Source organism: Copidosoma floridanum, unplaced genomic scaffold (genome assembly GCF_036245765.1).
Source record: "Copidosoma floridanum isolate Cflo_tuat_1 unplaced genomic scaffold, Cflo_Japanese_pri ptg000020l, whole genome shotgun sequence".
Taxonomy (NCBI): Eukaryota; Metazoa; Arthropoda; class Insecta; order Hymenoptera; family Encyrtidae; genus Copidosoma; species Copidosoma floridanum.
Window position 1 is genome coordinate 25,531,817 of NW_028321897.1, and position 27,649 is coordinate 25,559,465.

The 27,649-nt window shown below is 30.9% G+C and overlaps 1 protein-coding gene across 5 annotated transcripts in view; it reads right to left on the reverse strand.

Moving 5' to 3' along the window:
• Wdr33 (WD repeat domain 33) overlaps positions 1-27,184 on the reverse strand; it is a 312,953-nt gene extending 285,769 nt beyond the window's left edge. Inside the window, exon 1 of one of the 5 annotated variants that reach the window (XM_089593911.1) lies at positions 27,047-27,184. The gene's annotated coding sequence lies outside the window, so the exon portion shown is untranslated. Of the gene's footprint in view, positions 1-25,429; positions 25,449-26,361; positions 26,412-26,948 lie in introns of those variants that run through there. The other 4 variants (XM_089593910.1, XM_089593909.1, XM_089593912.1 and 1 more) reach the window with 4 other exon arrangements.
• Positions 27,185-27,649: the final 465 nt, after the last annotated feature.

Sequence of the window (27,649 nt, forward strand, 5' to 3'; positions counted from 1 at the left end):
CAGACAATGCCTCTATAGGTCCGGAGTCAGCATCACGGTAACGAACAAACTGAACACGACCCGTAAGGTACGACGAGAGCCACGCGAGCATCCTGCCCCTGATCCCAAGATTCCACAGTTTGCAGAGTAAAAGCTCGTAGTTAATCTTATCGAAGGCCTTAGAAAAATCCATAAATACAGCGTCAACTTGATAAAAATCATTAAGCGACCCGGAGACAAAATCGATAAAAGACAAAAGATTAGTTGTGGTCGATCTAGCCCTCACGAAGCCGTGCTGCTGCTCTATGATTACAGCACTAAAGCAGTCAGAAATCTTACTTACAACTACGGCATCAAGGACCTTAGGGATCGCACTTATAACAGATATGGGTCGATAATTCAAAATATCTCTCTTGACACCTACCTTGTGAATAGGCTGTACAAATGAATTTTTCCAGCAGTCCGGGAAAACATCCGTGCTAACAGATTGATTATATAACAGAACAAGTGGATCGCATAGAAAAATATGACAATTTTTTAGAAAGGCTGAGAGAATCCCGTCAGGGCCCGGCGCACGGCGCATTTTAAACAAGAGATAGCTCTCTCAACATCCTCCACCTCAATATGAATGTCATTCATGCGGACAATATTATCAAAACTATAATTACAATCACATCTAGAATCACTGTACACTGAACCAAAATACTGTGCAAAAGCATTAGCAATTAAGTGGGGATCGCTGAGAGAGCTTCCATTAAATATCATAGTGCCTAAATCGGTTCTATCTTTGCACAATCCATTAACATAAGACCGAAAAGCTTTAACATTACGCAACGCAGATTTTTCGACACTAATAATATAATTTTTATTACACGATTTTGAGTGGCGTAGACACGCTGCTCGTAGTCTTTAAAATTCAATATAGTCATTAATTAGACCCAAGGCCTTATACCTAGCGTGTGCTAGCTTCTTGTCCAATATAAGCTGTTTAAGCTCAGAGATGTACCACTTTGGAAATGTGCCAGAATGTGAGACACCGAAGGGCACAAAAAGATCAACACACTCATTTAAGACATTATAAAATTCACACACATTTACATTCACATCACCATACACTAGTCGAGCCTCCCAATCGATCCCTGACAAATAAGATGATATAGCCGCATAGTCGGCCCTACCGAAGTTCCTCACAGCCGGGCCAGCCTCCCTGGACACTGGCAGTTCGAGCTTCACTTCAAAGACCACGGCAACATGATGAACATCACTCGACTACAGCACGTCGGAGTCGTCAATCAAGCAGACAATATTGTAATTGCCAAAGAGAAGGTCCAAGATGTAATTTTTATGAGGATGAGCAGGAAAAAGCTGGGTCAGACCGTGGAAGGAGAAAACTTCAGTTAGTTCAGATGCAGCACTCAATAATCCCGGCGGTACATAATCCAAAGCAGTAAAACCAAGGGGGTCAGACGCCCAGTCCAGGTTCCTCAAGTTAAAATCACGAACGTAGATTAACTCAGCATGCATGTTCGACGCCATCACTCTATTAAGATTTACAAGAGCATCACTATAAACCGTGCGTCGGGGGGAATATAGGAAGCCCCGAGTTTCACTGCACCAGACGAACAAAATATCTTCAATATTATCTGGTCAATCACGTCGTAACAGTGACACAACGTTGAACGAAGACGCGAGTGAACGGCGATCAGTACTCCTCCACACCGGGATAGGCCAGTATGTGGCGTATTACGATCCAAGCGATATACAGTATAGCCAAGCAGGCCAAGCTCCATATCCAGGATGCAGGGTCTGAGCCAAGTCTCAGTCAGAATAATGATGTCATATGGGGGACTGACACTACTCACACCACTTCGAAACATACTCAGCTTCCTAGCACCCCCAATGCTCCTCACATTTCGGTAGTAGACTGTAAAGGAGGATCGTTTTTTGAACCCCTGGGTCGTCCCCGTCCTTTCTTGTGTAGTGGCTCAGAGCTGCACCCAGGCACGACAGCCTGAGCTTTACGTTTTCTGCCCAAGTTCGGCACAACACGGTGTCTCCCCTCAGCCCCAGCCATAGTTGAGGAAAGGGGAGAACCAGACTCAATAGAGTCCCTCCGGCCATCCATTGACAGATCGGAGTCCACAATTGTGGGAGTGTTATTTATATATCTGATAGTCTTGACAACACCATCAGCATTAAGTGCATCAAGCCGTTTATTCAATGACTCGAGCTCTCTTCTTTGCCACTTGGTCAGGTCCGCCCTGATATAGTAGGGTTTAGGTATGTGCTTCCTCTTTCGAATAACGGCCAGGGCATCAGCCTGTGAAGGAAAAGTTACTAGCAAGGGCCTGGATCTAGAGTGATCAACCAGGTCACGTCTACCAATACGTCTGACTCTAAGAGCTTTCATATCCATGTCGTGAACCTTACCAATCAAGGCAGCAGCAGAGTCCTTGTCAGCACTCTGCCCCGGGGGAGCCGGACTGTGGTCAGGCTCTGCCAAGTTAAACATCAGGACGTTACGAGATCTAACGATTCTGTCATTGAGTTCAGCAGAGATGCTGTCTGCGGAAAGGCCGGTCTCAGGACCAGAACGAACGACCCCACCCTAAGAGAGAGCGTCAAAATTGACTCTCAGGCCCTGCAGCGATGCCCGTATATCAGATATATCCTCATCATGGGATGCCAGCTTGCTCTCAACCACCACCGCATCCGTCTGGGCACTGTAACGGGCAATGGCCCCGTCGCCGACTGTCTGCCTGTGACACCGCAGCCGTGATGACACCATGCAGAAAGGGATGAGCTCTTTGTTGGCACTGTGTTAGACCAACGAATGCAGCAGAGTTCTCCAGAGACAGATCCGCCACCATGCTACAGGCCGAGCACACGATAAACGTGATCTCAACATTTCTCTCCATAACACTAGCACTGGAGCTTCGGGCACACTTAACATGAAAACACGAACTACATTTATGAAGTCCAGGACATTGTCATCGTCGTCCGCACGCTCACAGGTAGAATGGGAACATTTGTTACTGCCCAGTGCCACACGACGAAACACACTATGTACAATACGGATATGCCTATAGGCTACAGGCGAAACAGGTTAGGATTGGCACAGTTTTACCAAGATGCAAATTAACAAAGAAGAACACAAGATCCGATCGCCCTAACAATCACAGGGCAGAGTTACGACACGAGGATTAATATTAGACAGTTTAAATGCACTATTTACAGTTTTTATTCACAAAAGATGCCAAAGGAACGGGCTTGACAAAGAACCAAATCTTTCGTACCCGAGAGCAGATGACTATTTACGACTAGATTTCCTAATACTAATTGAACTAAAGTTCCTCATCTTAATCCTAAAATTTCTGATCATATTCCAAAAATAAAATTCAATATACCAATACTTTTATGATTACTTGAAAATAATCATGTTCTCATTGATTAATACAGTTTGAATTGTTAAACGTTGTTTGTTTAATGTAAAAATAATAATGAATTTTTTTTTTAATATTTAAAAATATTAATATTATCTTAATGTTATTATTACTTTATTTGAGAACAAACAATTTAAAAACTATGATTATCACCAAATAAATAATTTTAGTAATATTACTGAATATAAGAATTAATTTTTTGAATAAATTTCTCTGCATTTAATAATTTTAAAATTTTCATAATGGAATTTTTTTAAATAAAATCAACTATTCTTTTGTCATTTAGAAATAAATATTCCTATATTATTTTAAATATAAAAAAATTTGATAATAATCCAAAAAATATAAGAAATATATTTTGCAAAGAAAAATTTTGGAAAAATTATTTTTATATGTTTAAGTTTGAATAAATTAAACCTGACAATTAAGTAAACTAAACATAAAAATAAAAAACTAAATTTTTTTAGCTACTAAAAAAGAATTTCTTTAATATTTATACTAATTATAAAAAAAAAATATACCAAAAATAATTAAATCAACTCTTAAAACTTATATGGTTAAATTTATAGTTTTTTTTTTATTGCAATGAAAATAATTTAAAAAACTTTTTTTTTTATACTAAATAATAAATTAATCGAACAAAATATGTAAATATTTAAATGTTGATGTAGTTCTAAAAATTATTATAAAATATAAAATTAAAGAAAAATAATTTGTGGAAAATTTTTTTAGATTAAATCTTCAGAAACAAATTCAAAAAAATAGCATCAAACACAAAGAGAAATTACAAATTATTGCCATTGCCATTGCCATTGCCATTGCCATTGCCATTGCCATTGCCATTGCCATTGCCATTGCCATTGCCATTGCCATTGCCATTGCCATTGCCATTGCCATTGCCATTGCCATTGCCATTGCCATGGCCATTGCCATTGCCATTGCCATTGCCATTGCCATTGCCATTGCCATTGCCATTGCCATTTCCATTGTCATTGTCATTGTCATTGTCATTATAATTGTCATTATCATTATCATTATCATTATCATTATCAGATGCAGGTGCGGGTGCTAATATAGCAGCAGGTGAACATGATGAAAAAGAAGACTGAGCTTTTTTAGAAAAAGATCTATGTATTACTAAGAACTACATTCCATTATAAAAATTTGACTTAATGAAATGTACTGATTTATAATTTAAATGAACAATTTAAATTTTTTGAATTCCATTTATTAAAATTGTTTAAATTCCAGAATTGTAAAAATAAAGATTTTGAAGATAAATGACTGGACAATAAGATACTAATTCTAATCCATCCTCACCTTTTGATTGAAAAACTTATAAAAGGTCTAATAATTATTAATAATACATCAATAATGACAAAAATACTACAAAAGAAAATTGAATATTATGTAAATTGTGATTTATATATTAACGAGAAAAAATACAATTATTGTTCAAAATTGAGATGAGAAAAATAAAAAGAAATATATTTGAAATAAATTAATATATTTGTTGATAAGAATTAATTATCATTAAATTTTATTTAATGAATAGATTTAACTTTATAAATATAAGTATACTCCATAAAATAAATATTAATAATCTTATTACGAAAAAAGAATTCCACTTAAATAATATAAAATAATGATTATGTATAACAAAATTTGTAATTTTCAATCCTCAAACCTATAGCGTCTCTCGCTTATACTCACATCAAAACGCTTGTATCTCCTTCTTTTCGCTCTTTTTCGCTTGCATTATGATGCCCCCCTTTTTCTCCGGCCTTTCTTCCTCGCGCAGTCTGGGTGAGCGTAAATGGCGTGTTACATCAGAACTTATATAAGAGAAGAGCGGATATATATTTCATTTACTCCATTACATTTTATATATGTAATTTTACTTACTCCATTAAATAATTCAATTATAAAAAATTTTTGTTCATTGTAAGACATTTGTTTATTGTTTTAATCATGAACAGATTTACTATTATCTTTTTCTTACTGTCCAAATACTGATTTTGTATTTAATAGAATTATTCATATTATGCAAGATGTTAATTATGGATTATTTTTTTCATTATATCATATAAATGATGCTTTATTATTTATTATTTGTTTATTTATTTAAATTAGACGAGGAAATTACTTTTATTTACTTTCGATTATTAAGCTTGAAATTCAGGAATTTTCAATTTAACAATTACTATTATAACGACTTTTTTAGGATATATTTCACCTAGAAGTTGAAAATCTTTTTAAGGGGCTACAGTTATTATTAATTTGGTATCAGCAATTCTGTACATTAAAAATTCTTTAGTTTTATGATTATAGGGAGGATTTTTAATAAATAACACTATATTCAATTGATTTTATTCTTTTTATTTCATTATACTTTTTGTTGTTTCAGCTTTCGTTATTTTTTATTTAATATTTTTACATGAAACTGGATCTCATAATTCTTTAGGGTTTTATAGGAATTATTATAAAATTCTTTTTAATTCTTATTTTTCAGTTAAGATGTTTTAGTTTCATTCTATTTTTTACAATTTTTTATTTATTTGCTTATGAATACCTTACAGTTTATCTAATCTAGAAAATAATACAGATCATCCTATGATTACTCCTGTAAAATATTTAACCAGCATGATATTTTTTATTGGCTAATGCAATTTTTTTATCTATTTTATACCAATAAGAAAAAGTAATTGCATTATAATAGTCAACCTTAATTTAACTAATCATAATTTTTAATTTCAAAATACAAAATGAAATCATTAAAAAATTTTTTTTAAATTGACTTTTTGTGGAAATTTTATTGGTTTATCTACTGTATTAACATAAATAAAAGTTTGTCATAGTAAGACTATTACATTTTTATTGGACAATTATCATAAACTTTTAAAATATTTTTTAATGTATTTTGTGTTTATAGGAAATCTGATTTACATTTAAATGAATAATTATTTAGTTTTTAAAACTATATGTTTTAAATACATGTATTAGTAATTAACTTTTTGATAATTGAAAATTTTAAATAATAAAATAAATATTGAATAATTTTATCTAACAGATTAGTAAACTTATTTCAAGTAAATATATTAAATTATCCTATTAAAATCGAAGAAAAGTGCCACAAACTTAAACCACTAAAAATAAAATTGTTAAATTATTCACATAAAATTTTAATCTAAATGAAGTTTTTTCGATGAATAAAAATATAAAGAATATCATCATAAATATAATTATTCGATATTTTGGAATAGAAATTAATGAAAATCTCTTTTCTATGTATATTTGATATTATACCCAGAAACTAGTTCTGATTCTCCTTCAGAAAAATCAAAAGGAATTCAATTATTTCTGCTAATAATCTAACTGTAAGAATTAATATAAATCAATATGAACGGAAAATTGAATGGTAAAAACTATAAATATTTTTGTACATTTATTGAATTGAGTAATTAAATTATTTCTTTTGAAATTAATATAGACAAAATTATTAAAATTATTCTATCTTCATAAGAAATAGTTTGAGCAATTCTTCGTAAACTCTCTTGTGTTAAATAAATTGTATTTCATGATCAACCACCAATTATTTAAGGATAAGTTTTTAACATACAAACATATAATTAATATTTAATAAATGTTACTTAAAATTATTATATTTAAATAAGAAATTAAACTTCATGAAATTAAATTCGATAAAATTTACTTTTTAAATATTCTTATTAAAGGACTAATTAAGTAAAATAAATAATTAGTTTAAAAAATAAAGAAATGTCTTTAATAAATAATTTAATATTAACACTTAAAGGTTGAAATAATCTTATTTTTTCGTTTTTATTTGATCCTTAATGAATGTAAATACATTCTAAAACTTTTTGTTTCAATAAAATGATGAAAGTAACTCTAAGCAAAATAATTAAATTTATATTTAATCTTCTTATAAAAAAATTCTAGTATGTTTACATACATATAGTTATTACTTTAAAAAAATAATTTTTACTAATTCTTTGCAAATTTGTCACTCTCATCTGTCAAAATAATTACATTTTTATTTATGAATGTTAAATGACAACTTGCGTAAATACATAAATTTTATGTTTTCATTCCGTTTTATATTATATTTATTCCCATGATAAAATTTTAAGTCTCTTAAAAGAGTACCTTAAAATACTTAATAAAAGTCGTCACCTAACAAAGCTGACTATGTACTTCGTGGCTCTCGGAAGTGTCAAGTGATAACCGAAGCGAGCCACGAAGCCTAAACACATGGAGGGAGCAAGTACCGGCCCCGTAGCAAGTACACTCAGAGAGCTATTCACAACGGAGACGAGTGATGCGCAGTACGCATACAGCAGAGTACTCGAAACCACGTAAGATGGCGTGACGCCAGCTTTTGTATTGTTGCTGCCCCTCTCGTGTGCTGTGATATAGTCTCCCAACGCATAGAGTAGCTGTCCTACCGTATAGCAGTGGAGGCATGTTTTTTCAACGGTTCTGTCACTGCTATACGCCGTGACAAGTTATAACTGAGCAGCAAGGTGCTTTGTACTAAGTATATCGCACGTATTTCTTTTGTATTCGTTGCATTGTAATATACTTCTATATAACTGAACATTACGTTACTTTACTTCTAAAAACTGTGCCAAATTTTCTCATAGGTAAATACTGTATTTGCTATATTCATGTATGTAAATAGTCTGGTAGGCCATAAAAGTGATTTAATAGTGACGAAAGTTACTTAATAATGACTAAATGTATACTATTAAGTATAATTACAATATAACAATGCTTTCTTTCTTTGAGAACACGTTATTTTAGAGGATCGCCAACGTTGAGAGAGCAGATGGTTAAAATATTATACTTCGAGTACTTAGTACAAAGTACCTTGCTGCACAGTTATGACTTGTCACGGCGTATAGCAGTGACAGAACCGTTGAAAAAACATGCCTCCACTGCTATACGGTAGGACAGCTACTCTATGCGTTGGGAGACTATATCACAGCACACGAGAGGGGCAGCAACGATACAAAAGCTGGCGTCACGCCATCTTACGTGGTTTCGAGTACTCTGCTGTATGCGTACTGCGCATTAGTTGTCTCCGTTGTGAATAGCTCTCTGAGTGTAGGACAAAGAAGTTTAACTAAAACTTCGTGTAAGGTGCATTTTTTGCGCGGCATTTTAGTTAGTATCTTTCCACCGCTCATCGAGTGTGGTTCCTAACTATTAGTTTGAAATTTCAGTCTAACTTGTTATAATTTCTCGATAAGTTAATAGTTATAGCTGCTCGATAAGTTTATAGTTATTATTGTAATTTATTGTGAAAGTAAATAAAATTAAAAGAAGAAGAATACCTGACTGTGCAGAATATTTTATTAGTCGAAATTCAATTAAATTAATAATATCAAAAGAAGTAGAACTGAGTAATCATATAAAATTAAATTAAAAAGGGAAAAAAGGTAAGTGGACATTTATATTTTACAAAGCCTAACACTCTCTTTCTCTCTCTCTCTCTCTCTCTTTATTTATTTTTCCTATTTTTCCTTTCTCCAATATACAAACGAACAAATAGTTAAAGTATCTGCTGTCTGTAGTCCATAATCTTTGATTTTAAACCAAAGACAAAATTAAATAATATTAATTATCATTTAACAACAAATAAATTATAAAAAAAAATTAAGTCCTAATGTACTCATATTTTTAAAATTTTTAAATATAAGATCCAATCTGACTCACACCGATTTAACCTTTAAAAACGTAAGACTTTAGAAGTCAAACAAAATTAATTAATTAATTTCTTAGCTAATAATTTATCCTTATTTAACATCGAGGTAGCAATCTTCCTTACCAATATGATTTTATATAAAAAATAACGCTGCTATTCCCAAGGTAAGTTGGTTTAATTATTTTAATTAAATTTTTAAATGTAATTTATTTATAATACGTTAATAAAAAATTTATTTAAATTTGTTCGTACCTCCAACATGATAAATTTAAATTATAATATTTTTCATGTAATACTTAAAAATTAATAATTTAAAATTCTACGGGGTCTTCTCATTTTTTTTTTTTTGTTAAAGATTTTATACTTGAATTTAAAGTTTAATTATTTAATTTTGTAAAGTACTTATTTCATTCGTTCTTCCATTCTAGACTTTATTACAAAGCCAAATGATTATGCTACCTTAGTACACGAAAGCAGCTATTCAAAAATATTTTTATGGAGCAGAAATTATTTATTAGTATTATTTTAATAAACAGATGAATAACTGTTATTGCTAAATTCATAAAACGAATATTGAAAATTTTGTTATTTAATTTTTATTAATTTCATCTTTATTATCTTATCTTGTTATAAAACTATATAATTCTATAAAATCAAAATTTTTTTACATAATATTAATTTAACAAATTCATTATTATCAAATATAAGAAAATCGAAATTTTTTATTTTATAGTCAAAATTATTATATTAATTCATATATCAAAACAAATTTTAAGCTTATCTCTAAAGATTTTAATAAAACATATATATATAGAATTTTTAATTGATTTAATTATAATTTATCATATAAATTCAATTAAATTATAAAATGATTAGATATCGATAATTATAAACAAAAAAAGATTTCATAAATATTAAAAATAGAAATTTACGATAAATTTCATATTAATTTAATTCAAATGTTCTTGAAAAAATAAAATTTATTATCAAATTATTATAAACCCTGAGACAGAAGGTAAAACTTCATTAATTTTAAATTTATATAACTAATGTCCTTCTCTATTAGAACTAGTATTCTTAAATTGCTTAATTTTTATTAAAGAAATTAATTTTTACATTATTGAAAATTTAAGATTTTTAATTTTTAAAACCTTGAAATGCTTTTAAATTTTTATTTAAAAACATTTTATCAAAATAATTTAACTTAGAAAAATAGATGTTATCACTTTATTTCTAGAAACTAAATACATTTTCCGGTATATTTACTTTGATATTACTTAAAGTAAATAAATTTTAAAAGAGACAGGCACTTTGTACATATTTTTAATTAAATTCAAAGAAAGACATTTTTTTTGTTTGAATCTAATTTGAAAGTAATAATTTTATTATTTTATATAAAGTTTATAGTATTTTATTAAAATTCTTATATATAACTATGTATTGGTTTGTTATTTTATTTAAATAAAAATTAAAAGTATTAAATTTTTAAAAAAATACTTTTTTACAACCATACATAAACTTAATAATATAAGTTAATTTTATCGGCGATTATTAAATTAATTAACAAAATCTCCTAATAAATTTACATACCGCCATGATTTTTCATTTTCATTCTAAAAAAATTAATAATTTGTTCGATTATTTTTGAAATAAAATAGACGCGTATCTTATTTTAGTTTTTGTTATATTTTTTTAATCAAGTTTGTTAGATTTGTAAAAATTATTTCTAATAAAAACTAAAAGCTTCACCTTTTAATTTTTATTTGAATTATTTTTTATAATTAACATCAATGAATTTATTTATATAAATTTATTTATTTATATGCTTAGTATGACCACAAATGCAGGCACAAAGTAATTTTATACGTATTTTATATCAATTAATTAAATTATTAATAATTGATAATTTTGTTTGTTAGGATTAAGAAAATTGTTTGAATTTTAATATCTATGGATTGCATTTATACAAATAAAAAATACTCAATTTTTAACTTAATTACATACCATGAAATTTATTTTTGGTAATTTTTTTCTTTGTAAAAAAAGTGTTGAATAAAATAAATATTTTTTTTTTTAAATCAATTTTTTGCTAAAGTATGAATTTTATGATTCACATGCAGTCTATTTAATAATTTGTTTATATAAATAATAAAATAATAAAATATAAATTTAATATTAACTTAGGACTACCGGTCCAAGTCGATCGATATTTCATACAGATAAAATGATCGCATACCTTGCAAGAGATTCAATTTATTGATTAATTATACTATTTTTTGTTTATTACAATATTTAAAATTCATCAATAATTAAGTTGATAATTATTTCTAAATTGTTAATGTCATGTCAATCTATTAAATTTTATTTTGTTGTTTTAGTTAAAATTTTAAAATGTATCTTTCAATAATTTTTTTATTTTTAATAAATTTATTAATTAATTTAATTTGTTTTAATCTTGTTGTGTATATTAACAATAAATAGTACGTATATGAGTGTATTATTAAGAAATTCTAGAAAAATTAAAAAAATTTGTAATTTTGGAGCACTTGCTTCTCTGGGCGCACTTTAGTTACATGGTATTGAAAACACCCGTAGGTCACTTATGGCCAAAACAATTTTCTTACAAGTAGCACGAGATTCTTCATAATAGAACGGTACATAGATTAGGACACAATATCGTTTAACTCTAAGTCTGAGGCTTGATTCGGCCAAATGTGTTGTTAGTTGATTTGGCTTGTCAGCTTGTCAGAATTCTTCTTTAACTATTTCCTTGTACTAGCTCTTAGACTGAGACCTTTACTCTGTATTAAAAATGTCCCAAAAAATGTATTACAATCGATATAAATCAATAGTACAAAAATTAGTATTGTATCAAAGAAATTGTTTTGAAATTGTTTTGTTTATTTAAAACGAGATTAAATATACTAAAATGTTTTTGCAAGTGGATCTCGTGATAAAGTCCGTTTATTTATTTTGTGATTAGTTGAAACTAGTTAAGCGCAGATAAATTAAAAAAATTAAATTAAATTAATTAAATAAAAAGTAATTTTGATTTGTACGTTGATGAAGATTACAATAGAACGTGATACTGAGTTAAAGTAAAATTATTTTTCATTAAAAATAATAAAAATAAATACATTTCAAACAATTTACACAAGTTTTTTGTATGGCTTTATGTGCGGAAATAAAATAATGAAAATGTTTTCAACAAAATTTCAGGGAGCACACACAGGGAGCAGTCCTTTAGTTAACATAGATAATATATTTTGAGCAGAACTCTATCATCTAAGCTTGGTTTATATTCTCAACCTCTAAAATCAATGACATCCGTTATTATAGAGTATTCAAATTCGAAAACAAATTTCTTGAAACTTATGATCAACTTCCTAAAATACTATATTTGAAAGGTGACCAATTTAAAGTCTTGAACTTCAACACTATACGTAGCCACGTATAGATTTAAAAACTCACAAGTGGTACACACACGTAAATAAAAAAAAATTGTTTTTTAAAAATTATACGAAAATTGGTGTAATTTTAGGTTCTTATGAAAATTCTCTGACTAAGTAAGTTTTATTTTCAGGAAATCTGTGTGAGTGACTAACAAATTTTTTATTTCTAACAGATACTGTGAGAACTATGATCCAAATTAGATAGAGGTGTGCCTTTATCTTCTAAACTGAATCGAAATAAAATGCGCTGGAAAATTCAAGTTTCAGAAGGCTTCAAAAATAAAGTAGCAAGTGAGGGCTAAACTAACTTTTTCTTTATTAATCCAACAAACGAAATAGCATTTATATTACTATAAAACTATTCACAGCAGAATCGATTATTATTAATATTATTTTTAATTATTTATAGACTAATTAATATATTTTAGTTCTTAACTTAACTGAATTTAATTTGGATTCTTTCCTGAATAAAAATGTGACGTTAAAAGTGTCTGTGTAACCTAATTTACTTTGCCAAAAGCAAGAGAAAATTTTTTTATATGTTTAATTTATTTTAGATGGATGAATTAAGGATTTTATATAAGATAGCAAGGTAGTATCATTTGAAAGTCTTTAGATTTTAATGCATTAGTTGACACATGTTCACGAAATTATATCGGTGGAGGTTTCAGCTTTCTTTTAAACAATCCGCAGCCGTCAACTACGGCTTTACAATTAATCGGCAAAATCACTATCAGCACAACAAATTAGCGGTAAATTAAAGCAAAAATAGGAAGCTTTTGAAGGCAGAATAATACAATTATTTTGGAATACGTTGTCTAACACAACACGACCAAGACTGAAAATTTTTTAGCGTAATTCAATTTTGGTAGATCATCAAAAATATTAGCATCCCCCAACTTTAATTGTATATATAATAGTTTGGTATGAGGCTATCACACAACCGATTTCTCTGCTTTTTAGTGCAGCAGAAAAATCAGCAGTTAGCTAACAGTTTAGCAGCAAATAAGTAGCAAATTATTCTGTTGAAACTGTATTTCCAAGTTGACTGGATCCCAAGATAACACCAGTGGTGGTGCTAGCTGGATATTAAGCTGATACGCAACTGATTTTCTGGCTGCTGGAAGCAGCGGTAAAATTTGTAGCTAGCTTACGATTCAGCGACAAATTAGTGGCAAATTAACCTGTTGGAATTGTATTTTTAAGTTGTCGGGATCCCGAGATAACACCACTGGCAGTGCTAGCTTGATATCAAGCTGATACGGGACCGATTTTCTGGCTTCTGAGTGCAGCGGTAAAATCGGCAGCTAGCTAACGGTTCAGCAGAAAATTAGCGGCAAATCATCCCGTTGGAATTGTATTCTCAAGTTTTCAGGATCCCGAGATAACACTAGTAGTGGTGCTAGCTTGATATCAAGCTGACACGCAACTGATTTTTCGACTTCTTGGTGCAGCGGCAAATTTAGTTTCAACATCACAAATTAGCGGCAAATAAGCGGCAAATTATATATTAAGTACCATTAAGTACCATTGTGGCGTGCTGACTTGGTTGTGCTAGCTTGATATAGGTCTGGCTTTCAGATAAACCAAATTCACAAGACAAAAGAGCAAATGACAACATAGTTCTAATCTTTTTTAAAACTAAATAGATATCTTGAATACACATTTGCGATGCTTTTTGCAGTAAACTAATTACAAACATTCTTTTCTTTAACCAAGAAATAGTAGAGGATTATTTTCTACAAGAACTTTTGCACACTTTGTAAAAATACTGTCTCTCAAAACTTTCAACTGTTTTGCTGTTCATTGTTGGAATCAGTCATTGCATTACTTGGAGAATAAAGCAAGCCTTTATCAGACACACTAGTACTTATACTTCTTTTGGGCTTAGCAACGATAATACCAGACAGATCAACAGTGTTCAGCTTCAACATATTACAATCAACACCTGCGTCAACCAGTACTACATTTTTCGTTTAAGCACTTTTTGACAGAACTTTTGGCTTGACTTGAAAATGACTCTGAAGTTTGCAACGTTGTGTGCAACGAAAAAAAAAAAAAAAAAATTTTAGACTTGAACATGCTTATGCTTTATTTCAGTGTCGCACTGACTGAATTTGTCTTGTTTTAAAACTACAGTTATTAATGACAATTTAGCTACTACTTCAAGTTCTGTTTCTGAGCACTGATGATCTTTTGACTTTTAAAAAGAGGGTGCGACGAGTGGCTAAAAGCTGATCAAGCGGACTGGTCAACTGAATTTCTCAAAATGTTAACTAAAAAAAACTTTAAAGTGGATAAAGCAGAAAATTAGAAAGAATCATTGATACAATAAGTACGATTAACTTTTTATGTCCCTTGAAAATTCTTCAGCAGTAACAGTTGTAGTAAAATGTGACTGTACTGGCAGACAAAACCGAGAAATTACATTCGGTTTTAATATTTTTTTTGACAGAAAATCAAAAAATTCTTTCAAAATACTTGTGCTTGCATATATATATCAACGTGATTCTCACAACAGTAAATAATTTTTATCAATTTTTTTTTTCTAGATAACTCACAGCATCGCACTTAAGTTTTTTTTTACAGGTTGGTTTAGACGACAAAAAAATCTTTGATTCTTTGTAGTTTTACGAAATAAAAATAGAATAAACTTCTGTTTCATTTATTTCTCAACTATTTTTTTTATTTATTTTTTTTGTACCGGGTTACCACGACAGCCTACTTGGCCTAATCGCGGGGGCCACCCACTCACCACCTATGTATGGGGGTGTATTGCCACACCCATCTCTAAACCTTTTTCCTCGCATCCTACCTGACTCCATGCACTGGAAAAAAGTTGGTCGCCCTGCGCCACCGAATACAGTCACGCCATGTACTCACTTTCTTGGTCACACCGCTTGTTTTGGGTGCGCGGCGCACGTAAAGTTCCTGGCGCGCGGGACAACTAAAATTTAGATGCGCGGCAGCACCAGCTACACGTTCGGCAGTACGCCTAATGTTTAGGACTGCTGTCTGCCTGTTTTGTTGTAAAAGAGGTGATGTGGCTTAAACGCTGTGCAGTTAACTTTTGTTTATAATTTAATGTAGTTGTAAAAATTAGTGGCAGTGTTTTTGTTGTAAGTGTATGAATAGCATACTGGGTTTTTCAGAGTCTTTTAAATCAAAATCATTTTGTCGCATTTGTACAGCTACCTCTGAGGAAGGTCCAAGCTAACGGTTGAGGATGAGACAAAATTACGAAATAACACTAATTATCGAAAAGACTTAAAAATTTAAAAATTCATCTGAAACTGGAGTTAAAGAAAGATGTGTATTTCATGACGTTATTGACTATAACATTTTCGAGAATTTGAGCATTGATATGATGCATGATTTTTTGGAGGGGGTTTGTAAGTATGTACTTAGAGCAATTTTTTTTAAACATGTATTTGAACAAAAAATTTACCCATTAGACACATTATATACAAAAATTCGAACGTTTAATTTTGGCAGTAGTACTAACAAGCCCCCACCTATAACCGTCAATAGGCTAAAAGGAAAATTAAACTTAAAAATGTCATCGGCCGAGATGCTTAATTTTGTGCGTTTTCTCGGATTAATTTTAGGTGAAATAGTTCCCGAAGATAATGAGTACTGGGAGATATACAAAGTTTTTCGTAAAATTACTGATATTCTTCTGTCTCCACGAATCGTTTTATTCGACTGCTCAGCCTTAAAGGAACTGATAACAGAATTAAACAGTAAATACATTGCTCTTATTGGGCCTCTTAAGCCAAAGTTTCATATACTTACCCATTATCCACGCATTTTAGAAGAACTTGGCCCTTGTATACATTACTGGACAATGAGACTTGAATCGTACAATCGAAGAATTAAAGCTAATGCTTGTTCTACAAGTGGAAGTAAAAATTTATTAGTTACTGTCGCCACAAAACAAGTACTTAAAATGTGTCAAATTTTTAAAAACGTTTAATGTAACAATGTTAAAAATGTTGGTCCTGTTGATAAATCTGTGCCAAAAATACCAATTAGAACTCAGTTAAAAGATTTTGAAAGTCAATCAGTAGCATACAAGTATATTGATGTAAATGGTATCAAATATATAACAGGAGACATTATTGTATTAGACATGTCGTGTAGTGAAAAAGAATTTGGTAAGATCTTGAATATTTTTGTATACTCCAACAATGTTTACTTTTTTGTGGAAACTTATGAAGAAATTACATTTTGTGAACATTTTCATGCTTTTTTAATTTACAAAAAAAATAAATATCGATTGATTAAACAGTCAGAGATACCTTACATATCGCCTTGTACTTTAAATACTAAATCTAACGGAAACTTGTTAGTTGTCGCTCCATATTATTTGTAATTACGTTAGATTATAATTAAATTTATATGATTGTAACGTACAAAATTAAAGAATATTACTAATACTTTACTTACTTTACACTTATTATTTAAAGTAAATTTCTCATTTCATCGAAGCATACCTACTCTAGAGAAAACATTTTACTTAACTATACGTTACGTCATTTGTAATTAATAAAACATTAAAAACACATTTCAAATAGCGAGCAAACTGCAATCATTATATGATTATTGTAATACAAAACCTTTATTACATAATTAAAAACATAATTAAAAAAACGTGTAGCTGGTGCTGCTGCACATCTAAATTTTAGTTGTCCTGCGCGCCCAAAACAGGCATGCGGCACGACCAAGAAAGTGAGTACACGGCGTGACTGTATTCGGTGGCACAGGGCGACCAACTTTTTTCCAGTGTGGGCACAGTGTGAGTATCTCCGGTGGAACACCTTGCCAGTTAAGCTGACACTCTCTGCACCGATGGTGCATCGGGTCCACTCACCACTGTGTAGCCTTTCCCCGGAGAAGACTCCATTATTCCAGGACGTCCACTCCTCGCCGGTTAAGCTGGCGCTCTCTGCCGAAGCATCGGATCCAGGCTAATTAGCATCTCCGGAGAAATCCCTTGTTTCAGGGGCCACTCCTCGCCGGTAAGGCCGGCGATCCTTGCCCGACGCCTGGCATCGGGTCCGCTAATCCCTACTTATAGCCCTAACACTGTTTCGCATTCACCCAGGCCCGAAAAACTGTGGGGCAAGGAAAACCCCTGGAATTACTCTGAAGGAAAATTCCACGGAAAAACCCGCCCCATAATAGCCGGGATTACATAGGAACTTTTCCCGATGAAAACAGTTTTTGAAAAAAATCTGCATTCACCGGGAATCGAACCCACGACCCCTAGAACTGCGTTGTATCAGTAACAAGCACGCTTACCACTGAGCCAACGCCTCTATTCTTATTTCTTAATTATTTGTTAGTTAACAGTTTTACGTATAACCTTGTTAATATGTTGTATCACATCATGCAGATAAACAAGCAGACGACACAGCTAGAGTCTGCTTTCTAAAATAGTTTATTTGATTTCAAAGATCATCGTTACATAACAAACGAATCCACATAATTCAGAAGTTCCTACGTTATGATCATGTGACTTTTATTTAAGTTCGACAAGAAATTTGAAAAGATTATGGTATATATTTCGAATAAGAAAAAAACTGTCTGACACGTTTACTCGGCATTTTCAGCTATTAAAAAAAATTAATCGGATAACATGCAAGTTCTCTATTGTGACTAGGTGTATTGGTAACATATCGCATTCACTTTATTGTGGCACAAACGTTCAAAAAAAAAGATACAGATCAATTCCCTATATTTTTCGAACACGCGTACACGAGTATCTACGGAGAACTCTTGTTTTCCCGAATATGGTAGCCTTTCAGGGCTTACAAACTGCATCAAAATTGTCAAAGGGTATATTAAAAACAGTTTTTTAATTATTATTATGGCAAAAGAGATTTTAAAAAATCCCCATTTATTTCGAGTACGCGTACACGCATTTTTATGGAAAACTCTTGTTTTCTTAAGCCTGGCGGCGCACTATGTTATGAAACGATGAAAATGGAGGTAGCAGAGTTCAAAATCTAATATCTCTGGTTAAGGAGGCTCTTGCACGGGTCTTCCACAACTAAAAAGTGATTTTTTTTGTACAAAAAAACGTGATGAATCAAACGGCATCCACATTTTTGTCCGTTTTAGTGGAAAATTTCAAGATATTCGATGCCAAAGTTCGCTCCACATAACATTACTCTTATAGAGTTGTGCTTCGAGACGGTTTATATTGGCTGTCATACAACTGTAACAGCATGTTCTATCGACAAAAATATAATTAACCTGAAGAAAAATTTTTCATCTTTCAGATTTTCTTTTGTAAAATGTAGGTTGTCGTAGAAAAAATCACGATATTTGCGTTTGAAGTAAGTAGCTGCAAGAGTTCCTATAGTAAATGCATATTTAAAAAAACGCGCTGTCGTCTGCTACTGTAACTTTAATTTTAACCTATTAGACTGATGTTTTTAGAATAGATATTAGCAAGACGCAAGAGCCTCCTTAAAAAATAAACTGGTGATACTAGTCTTATTAAATGGACGATTTGTTTTGTACAAGTATTTTAAAAAAGTGTTTCAGATAATATTGAGTCAAAAAATACGTAAACAAATCATTTTAAGAAGTCTAAAGTGATTCAACATAACCTCAAACATTAAGTTTAGATAAAATTCTAAGTTACTGTGTTCTTCATTCCGTAAATTACTCAAAATTAATTGTCTAATTGAGTTGAAGAATAACAACAATGTAAGTCTAACGACATAACCTTGATAGGTTATATTACTGGATTTAATATGGCGCACAGTGAGAGGTTTCGAGTTTTTAGTTTCAAAAGCTTAATATTTTAAAAAGAAAGAGATGAGTTCAAAAAATTCTGCGTAGAGCTTAGAGCTGAGATTATGGAGAATATAGAAGAACTATCGTAAATTATGAAATGTCAAATATTAACCCTTAAATTATGACTTAAGGAAGAATTTTAGTAAAAAAATTTTCAAAAATATCTTTAACATGGCTTAATGTCCTATCTATAATTTTTTTTTTTTTTTTTTATTAGAGTGCTCTACGTCCGGCTCCTATAAAGGGCACTACACAGGGCACTTAGCACTTGGGAGAAGGAAAGGAAGAGGGATAGGAGGCCTTACATTACTGGGAGGGGGGTAGGGGGAAATTAGGCAATTTTGCTGCGAGGAGGTCGCCTAAACCATCCTCGAGGAGCATTATGTGGTGAAAAAGCACATATAAAAAATCACAGAGGTACTTGCCCGAAAAGTCGTACTGGCCGGGAATCGAACCACGGTCTCCCGCATCCCAATCCACGACCTGGCCAACTGAGCCACCACGCGCTCCCTATCTATAAATAATTCCTTGCATATATGGTAGTATTATTGTTATAACAGAAGATTTGGTTATTTGCACCCTAACATAACCTAAATTTTAAACCCCATATTTTAAGAGAGAAAAACAATATCAAAATACGATTAATAAAGTCTCAAAGGGTGGTCAATAGATAGCTTAAAAATAAACAGTTACGTTGCGTTAGTTACTAAACTATAGTTATTAAGAAAAATGAGCCATTTCTATACATTTTCAGGCCCAGGTATTTAGTGACTTTGATGATTTTTTAAAGGACTTTTCTGAATATAACTTTCCCTTTCAAAATATCAGGTTTTTTAATATTTTCAATTCGAAATTTAAACTTGATGTTTCTTGTAAGGTAGTATTTTATTTCATCTTCCATTATAAGTAGAACATTTATACAAGTATCGAATAATGAAAAGGTAGTTCAGTAAATAATATATTTTGGGAAAATTTTTCTTCAACAAGATTTTTTTTCAATTTGGATGTTACGATTTGATATTTGATAATTCTTCGTAGTTTTTCCCTATTCTTTCTCATCTTAGCTTAGAGAACCGCAAATGATTTTCTAAATTCATCCTTACCTTCTACAGATATAAGGTTTTTGACATCGAAGATTCAAAATTTTCAACTTTAAGATTATCTTTGGTGGTATTTAGTTAAATTTTACATTATAATAATTACACGTGTTTAAGGAATAAATTGTAGGAATGTGATTGAGGCATTTTTTACATTAAAAAAAAAATTTTTTTTTTTCCAGATTTTTTCTTAACCTAGAGTTAAGGATTTAAAATTGATAAATTCTTTAATATCATACTCTATTTTACATCATCTTAGCTTTTAGCAAAAAAAAGATTTTTTCAAGATAATTTTTTTCTTCTCGAGATATTACATTTTCAGCATTAGAAACTCGAAACTTTTAACTTTAAGTTTATGTTAATTGGTATTTAACTCAATTATTTTTTGGTTGAATATAAACACAAGTATAATAAAATAATACTTCAAAGGTTCTCTGGTCATTTTTACGTTATTGCGAAAAAAAAAATGAGGTTTCCGTAAATTTTGAGATTGGGATTCGACATTTTATAACTTTTTCTAGTTTTCCTACAATTTCTATAATCTTAGCTCTAAACTTTATAAATAATTCTATGAATTTACTTTTCCCTTCTCAAGATATTTGATTTATGACACTTAATACTTTAAATCTCTCATTGTGTTGCGGTCGAATTGCCTAACATATTCCTTTGTTTTAAATTAAATAAGTAAATAAAGATTTTTTAAGTGCTGATCTGTAGGAAAAAAATATCGAATTTTACAAATAAAGAAAGATGGATACTTGACAAGCAAAAAAAGTTGAAAAATCTTTGTTTCAATTCCTGTAAAATACAATATTTCGAGGTTTCGCTAAGCAGTCATTTCAAATACATGATATATCTCAGTCACTCGTAAAAAACATAAATTTATATTAAAGACTTCATCATATGAACTGAATTTTACATTTGTAGACAAGATTGTTAAATCACATAAGCTGACGTATTTTATACGTCGAATCTAAGTTTATGTATTCTTAAAAAAAAAAATTAATTTTTTGGGGGTTTTCAATTTTAAAGAAAATAATATCAAAATTTTTTTTTATAGATTTGCTAAAATACAATTTATTTTATTCATAGAGATAGTTTAAATAACGTAAGAACAATATTTGCTGATGAGTTTTTTGCACCGTTTACAGACTAGCACACAGTAACAATTAATAGCTTAAGAACCTATTGAGGCTGGTAGAAAGTAGTTCGTTTAGTAATCCATGACATTCGTTCATAGCTTTAGTACAAAGAGTTTCAAGATATGCGTAAGATCAAAAATATTGTACAAACTTGTAAAGACAATTGGTAAAAAATTTGCTACCTTCTGAATACTTTAGAGGACACACACACACACACACACACCCACATTTTTAATTCGATGAACATACAAAGATGTTCCGCCTAAAAAGAAATTCCTATTTAACTTTCACAGATTTTTATTTGTGCCAGAGTAATTAAATGTATATTAAGTATACATATGGCAGTAAGCAATGCTAGCTCTATATGTACAATACTATGTTTAGTTTGTTGGGCAACATATCCCAAATGCATAATTTTGAATATAGATAATATTCCAAAGCAATCGACTTGGTTGCACCTATAATTAATTACATAAGATCCCATGCTATTTTAAAATTACTATTTAATGCATACAAACTAACAACAACCCAATCTTAGTGAAAAAGTTTAAATTATTCGTCATTAAATGTTTTAATTAAACGTTAAACCCTACTTACTAAGAAATTCGAAAATAGTTATTATATTGAATCTACGAATCTACTAGGACTTGTTTAGTTTAACATCATCTTACAAGATCAGTATTTACTATTCAAAGAAATAGCAATAGTTTTAATTAGCTTCTCATAACCTTAAACTGCCTTAAACTGCTCTAATAATATGAGATTAAACTCATGTTCTAGTAATGGCTAAATAAACATACGTGAAGGTCTAAGTAGTTGCAGTATGAAACAATTTTAAGCGCTTTATATAGTTTTAGTATGTGTAAATATTAGATGTACCGTACAAAACTGTCTTGACGAAAATTTGTGCGGGGTAATTAAAAAAATAGATTTTTTCATTTACTGCCGTCAAACGTTTTTAATCATTTATTCGTGGTGCACAGTTTATTGCAGGGTATACGTAAGTATTTAAACTTATGCTGATAATTTCCGAATAAAAAGCTTATTTATGTAAATTTTTCTGACTGATGCTGACCATCTGCATAAATTTTTAATGTTACGAGTATTTATCTTAAACCATGAAAAGTTTTTTACGTGTATATATATATATATATATTAGATGAGATTAGATTAGATTCTTTATTTAGGCCTTGTGGCTATGCCATATCTGGCCCTCAATTAGCAGTACAAAGAATACACATAAAGTAACTCTTGAAGATACATAGTAATTTACAATATATGATAAGCAGTATTGGTAAACATAATTATAAAATATAGTTACAATATGAAAAAAATTACAGAAAATGTGTGTCTGTGTGTGTGTGTGTGTGTGTGTGTGTGTGTGTGTCTAATTAGATTATATTCAGACAGCTTAAAAGCCAGTCGGTTATATTAGAGCAGATATAGATATTATTTAATATTAAGTGGACGTTGCTCTACATAATTTAGACTTGAAAAGGACTGCCTTAAGTGCAGTCGAAACGATGTCAACTGAATAAAAGACTGAACAGTAAGCCCTTGGAGTTTATTAATTCTTCGTAAAATGACACAGAATTTAACACAAAGAAATGTCAGCAAGAGCCCCAAAAAAAGGCAAAAGTGGCCAAAACATGTTTTTCGCGTTTAGAAGACAACCGAAGAATCGCACGTAAAAAAGTATTGTGTAAAAATGATGTACAATTTTAAGACGAATAAAATGAGCGACGTTGGGTTTAAATCGTTTCAGCCGTTTTTTTTGTAAATCCTAAAAAATTGCTATTTCGAGTCATTTTTTCGAAACTCAATAACTCGCGTTCTATACAATATTTAGATCTGAAATTTGGTCACGAGGCAGATATTACAGCCCCAAACATACACACAGAATTTCAGCTTGATCGATTTCAAACTTGTTAGGAACTGCAGCAAAAACCGAAAAATGGTCCTCTTGAAAAATGGCCGTAAAAAAGTTGTTAAAAGCATAGGTACATTTTCCAAACGTATTCCGCTGTGTCTATATTTACTCTTTAACTACCTAAAAAATTTATTTTAACCAATTAGAAGTATCTTAAAAATTGATTGCAACAAAAGCTCTGTTTCATTTAAAATGCGCTCGTTCATAACATGCGCACACGGAGAGTGGGCGTGGCCTCTATCGGCGGCTCACCGAGACACCGATTCCACTGGCCGAAGAGCAAAAAGCCGTTTTTTGTAATCGATGTTTAAGGTAATTTTAACTCGTTAAAATAAATGGCGTTTTTGGTAAGTGTAGAGTAAATATAGACGAAGCGAAATAATACGTTTGAAAAATGTACTTAAGTTGGCTATCGACTTTTTTATGGATATTTTTCAAGAGGACTTCTTTACGGTTTTTGCTGCGGTTTACGAAAAGTTGAAAACCGATCAAGCTAAAATTTTGTGTGTGTGTTTAGGGCTATTATATCTGCCTTGTGATCAAAGACGTTCAGCTCTACTTAAATATTGTATAGGACTCGAGTTATTGAGTTTCAAAAAAATGACTCAAAATGGCAGTTTTTTCAACTAACTAAAAAACGGTTCAATAGACTTGAACTCAATGCAGCTCACTTTGTCTTAAAATTGTACGTCTATTTTACGGAACACCTCTTTATGTTCTATTCTTCGGTTTGCCTTAAGACCCGAAAAACATGTTTGGGCCATTTTTGCAATTTTTTGGGCTCTTGTTGACATTTCTATTTGTTCAATTCTGTGTCAATTTGTTACAATGCATTAAAACTACTTAGCTAATTCTACTATACAAGGTGGTTGGTGAGGCTATTTAGTTACTTGTACCAGTAGCTTTCGTCTATGCCTAGTACTTGAACACATAAAAAAGATTGAAATCACTGTTTATCGATAATAATAGTATGTCAAGCCAGACGTTACAGTTTTAAGGAGGATCTGGAGTAATAATAAAATATAGAGATCACAATAATACAGAGTTTTCTTGATAGTCTAGAATACGTAGAACTTATATGAAATTATAACAAATTTTTAAATATTTATTATAGGTCATTTTTAAAAGAATCATACAAACGAAAATCATGTGATTAACGTAGGCTCTTGTGGAAAGTAACCTTTTTGTCTCGCTTAAATGGACAAAACTTTTTGAAAAATACAAAGGTATTGAAAAAAATCTACCTACGAGTTAATTATTGTTTAATTATTCAGTGAGCAAAATTTAGAGGCATGTTATGGTGCATTTTAAACAATGCAAACGTTAAACGTAAGGAAAATATATATTGAGTTTGTGGGGTGCAATAGGGGGTGCGCAGTTAAGGGGGCCAAGCTGCGCGGGCACAGGGGACTCCCCCTTCCTCGTCCCTTTGAATGATACTCCCGGACCTCATCAATACGACGTGAAAAATGAAATAAGAAAACAATTTTACGGTTTAGTTATTTATAATATATGATAAAAATGGAAATCAGTAAAAAGTAGCTAACATAACCTCTCTCCCATTTAATTAACGTGGGATGTTCGAGTACTGGGTCCATAATGCGTATTGGTACCAATACCTGAACATGCTGTTCATCTACTGAGCCATTAGTAAAAAAAACTTTAAAATTAATGTATTGGTTGTATACACTACCCCGGAAAAGTTTTATGTTTATTATTGATAAGGAAAAATATTAACTTACTGGTGGAATGACTGTTTTATTATTATTTCAATCAGGAATATATTAAAAATTAAGAAAAAAAAGACTTTCCAAAAAAAGTGTTCAAGTACTGGTACTTTCGCCTTACCTCTTATATAACCTGGGCTGTCTTCTGAAGATTTCTCCTCCTAACCTCATCAGAAACAAAAATTTCTAAAAAGAGAGAAAAATAACTGTAGATACCACGTGTATTGCTATTAAAAGTGAGATAAAGATATGAGTTTTCTTCATTTCCTTTCTTGGTCAGAGTATAATTTTATGTACCCTTGAAAGACTGTATGTTGCTCATCTATACGAGTCTATGGTGCACTTTTTGAGGATGAATAGATTCTTACATTTATAATTGACAATCACGAACTTTTTAAATCTATTCAAGATATTTTACTATTCGAAGATTACGAATATTGTATGCCTTTTTGGCATTAAAAATATGTTGTTTGATATCATGAATGACAAGTATTAAGTTTTCTGAAATATGTCCAGGCAAGTATCTTCTAAAATCTGGTGTAACTGTTTTTAAGCGTTTTACTAAAAAAACGTTAAGAATACAAAAATGTTTTGAATAGAATTCTTTATCATAATTAGACACATTCAGTTAACATTGAATGTTAGTTACACGTTTTTTTTTTGGTAAATGACCCATGGATCAAATTGAATATTTTAGGAATCCTGTTTAAAAATCGTTGTTGAGCACTCATTTAGCATGGGCTCTTATTGATGTACACAAAAACCATATTCTTTGCAGACCTGAGCTAAGACAACCAAAAACTAGAGTAATGAACTAGAAGTCATCCTCTTTAAATCATTGCATTAAACAATGTACTTTATAGGACAAAATCGAAAGAGACGTTATGACTAAGTTAATTTAAGTATATACACAGGTGGTTAGGTAAGGGTAGGCTACATTACATATGCACCAATAAAACTATTTTCATACTTATTCAAAATAATGTATAGATATTTCGTAACGAGATATGTGGTATAAATCACCATTTTTTAAATGTTAATTTTCATACATACGATTATTTATAGTTTTAGTCCTTAACTCGTTTCTTTTTTTTGGCGTGTTATATCAACCTCAAAGTCACGTGTGAACTATCTTTAATTAAGCAAATACGTGTGAATTTCTGTAATTAAATTGATTACAAAAATGCTTTTTGAAGTAATTAAGAGCCAATTCGTTGTGAACTTTGTAAACAAGTACAAAATTTTGTGAGAATTTCCTTCAATTTTCAGTATATACAAATCTAATTTTAAAAAAATATGATTATTTTTCAATAAGAAATTAGCTCTTTAGTTAATAGTAAATTTCTCGTATGTTCCTACTTTTCAAACTTGTGAATGAAATCATTCTATATTTTAGTAAAGCAAGTATACGGATTTATTTTCAAAAATTGGAGTTTCTTTTCTTCTTTTAAAGAGCACTAAGCACAACATTTTACTGTACAACAAAAACTTCACTAGATAACAAGAATGAATATTCAGAGACTCGATCTTTGAACAAACTTACATCCCTTAAAGTCGTTATGAACAGATAAAACTAATTTGTAGTTACAAGACAAACAGTTGCATTTCAAGTACTTTCTATAAAATCGTTTTAAATGTACCTTACGTATATTTGCTAAGTACACTTTAGTTAACCATAATGAAATATGATCATAAAACATACACTTAAATCGTAGTGTGTAAAAATATGGATGCTAACCAATCCACTTGACAGTACAAGCACATAGCAAAATGTTTCTACAATTCCTATGTACGTGAAAACCTGTCTGCGGTAATAAATTTTTTAAATCTAATTAATTTCGTGAATAACCGTTGTTTAAAATGCGTATTAAAAAGATACAACGGTTGCATGCAAATATTTACAAACTACACAGAAATATATAGATACACCAAATCCATAAAGGCTTAAGGTGCAGTCTGTCAGATCTCGAGGGTCATACACCTATGGTATTCCAACATCTGGCCCTTGCCAGGCCCTTTTGATAAACTGATTAAAAAACTACCCAGGCCACCTGGCCAGGATCTGGTGTTAAGCTGCGGGCTATGAATGTCAAGCGGTCATTTCTTGTCGGGAAGCTTTAAGCGTATTTTAAAATTCTGGCATTCGGGGTGCCGAAAGGAATGATTTTTATACGTTTTAGGCTCCGTTCAGACGTAACGTCAATAGCAATCTGCAATCCATTTGAATACACGGGTGCAAGATACCATACCTACACCCCAGCCTGCAAAGTATTGTGTATACAAAAACAAAAAATAAAGGGTCGTATATTTTCAATTGCTTCACCACCTGTGCATGAAGTTT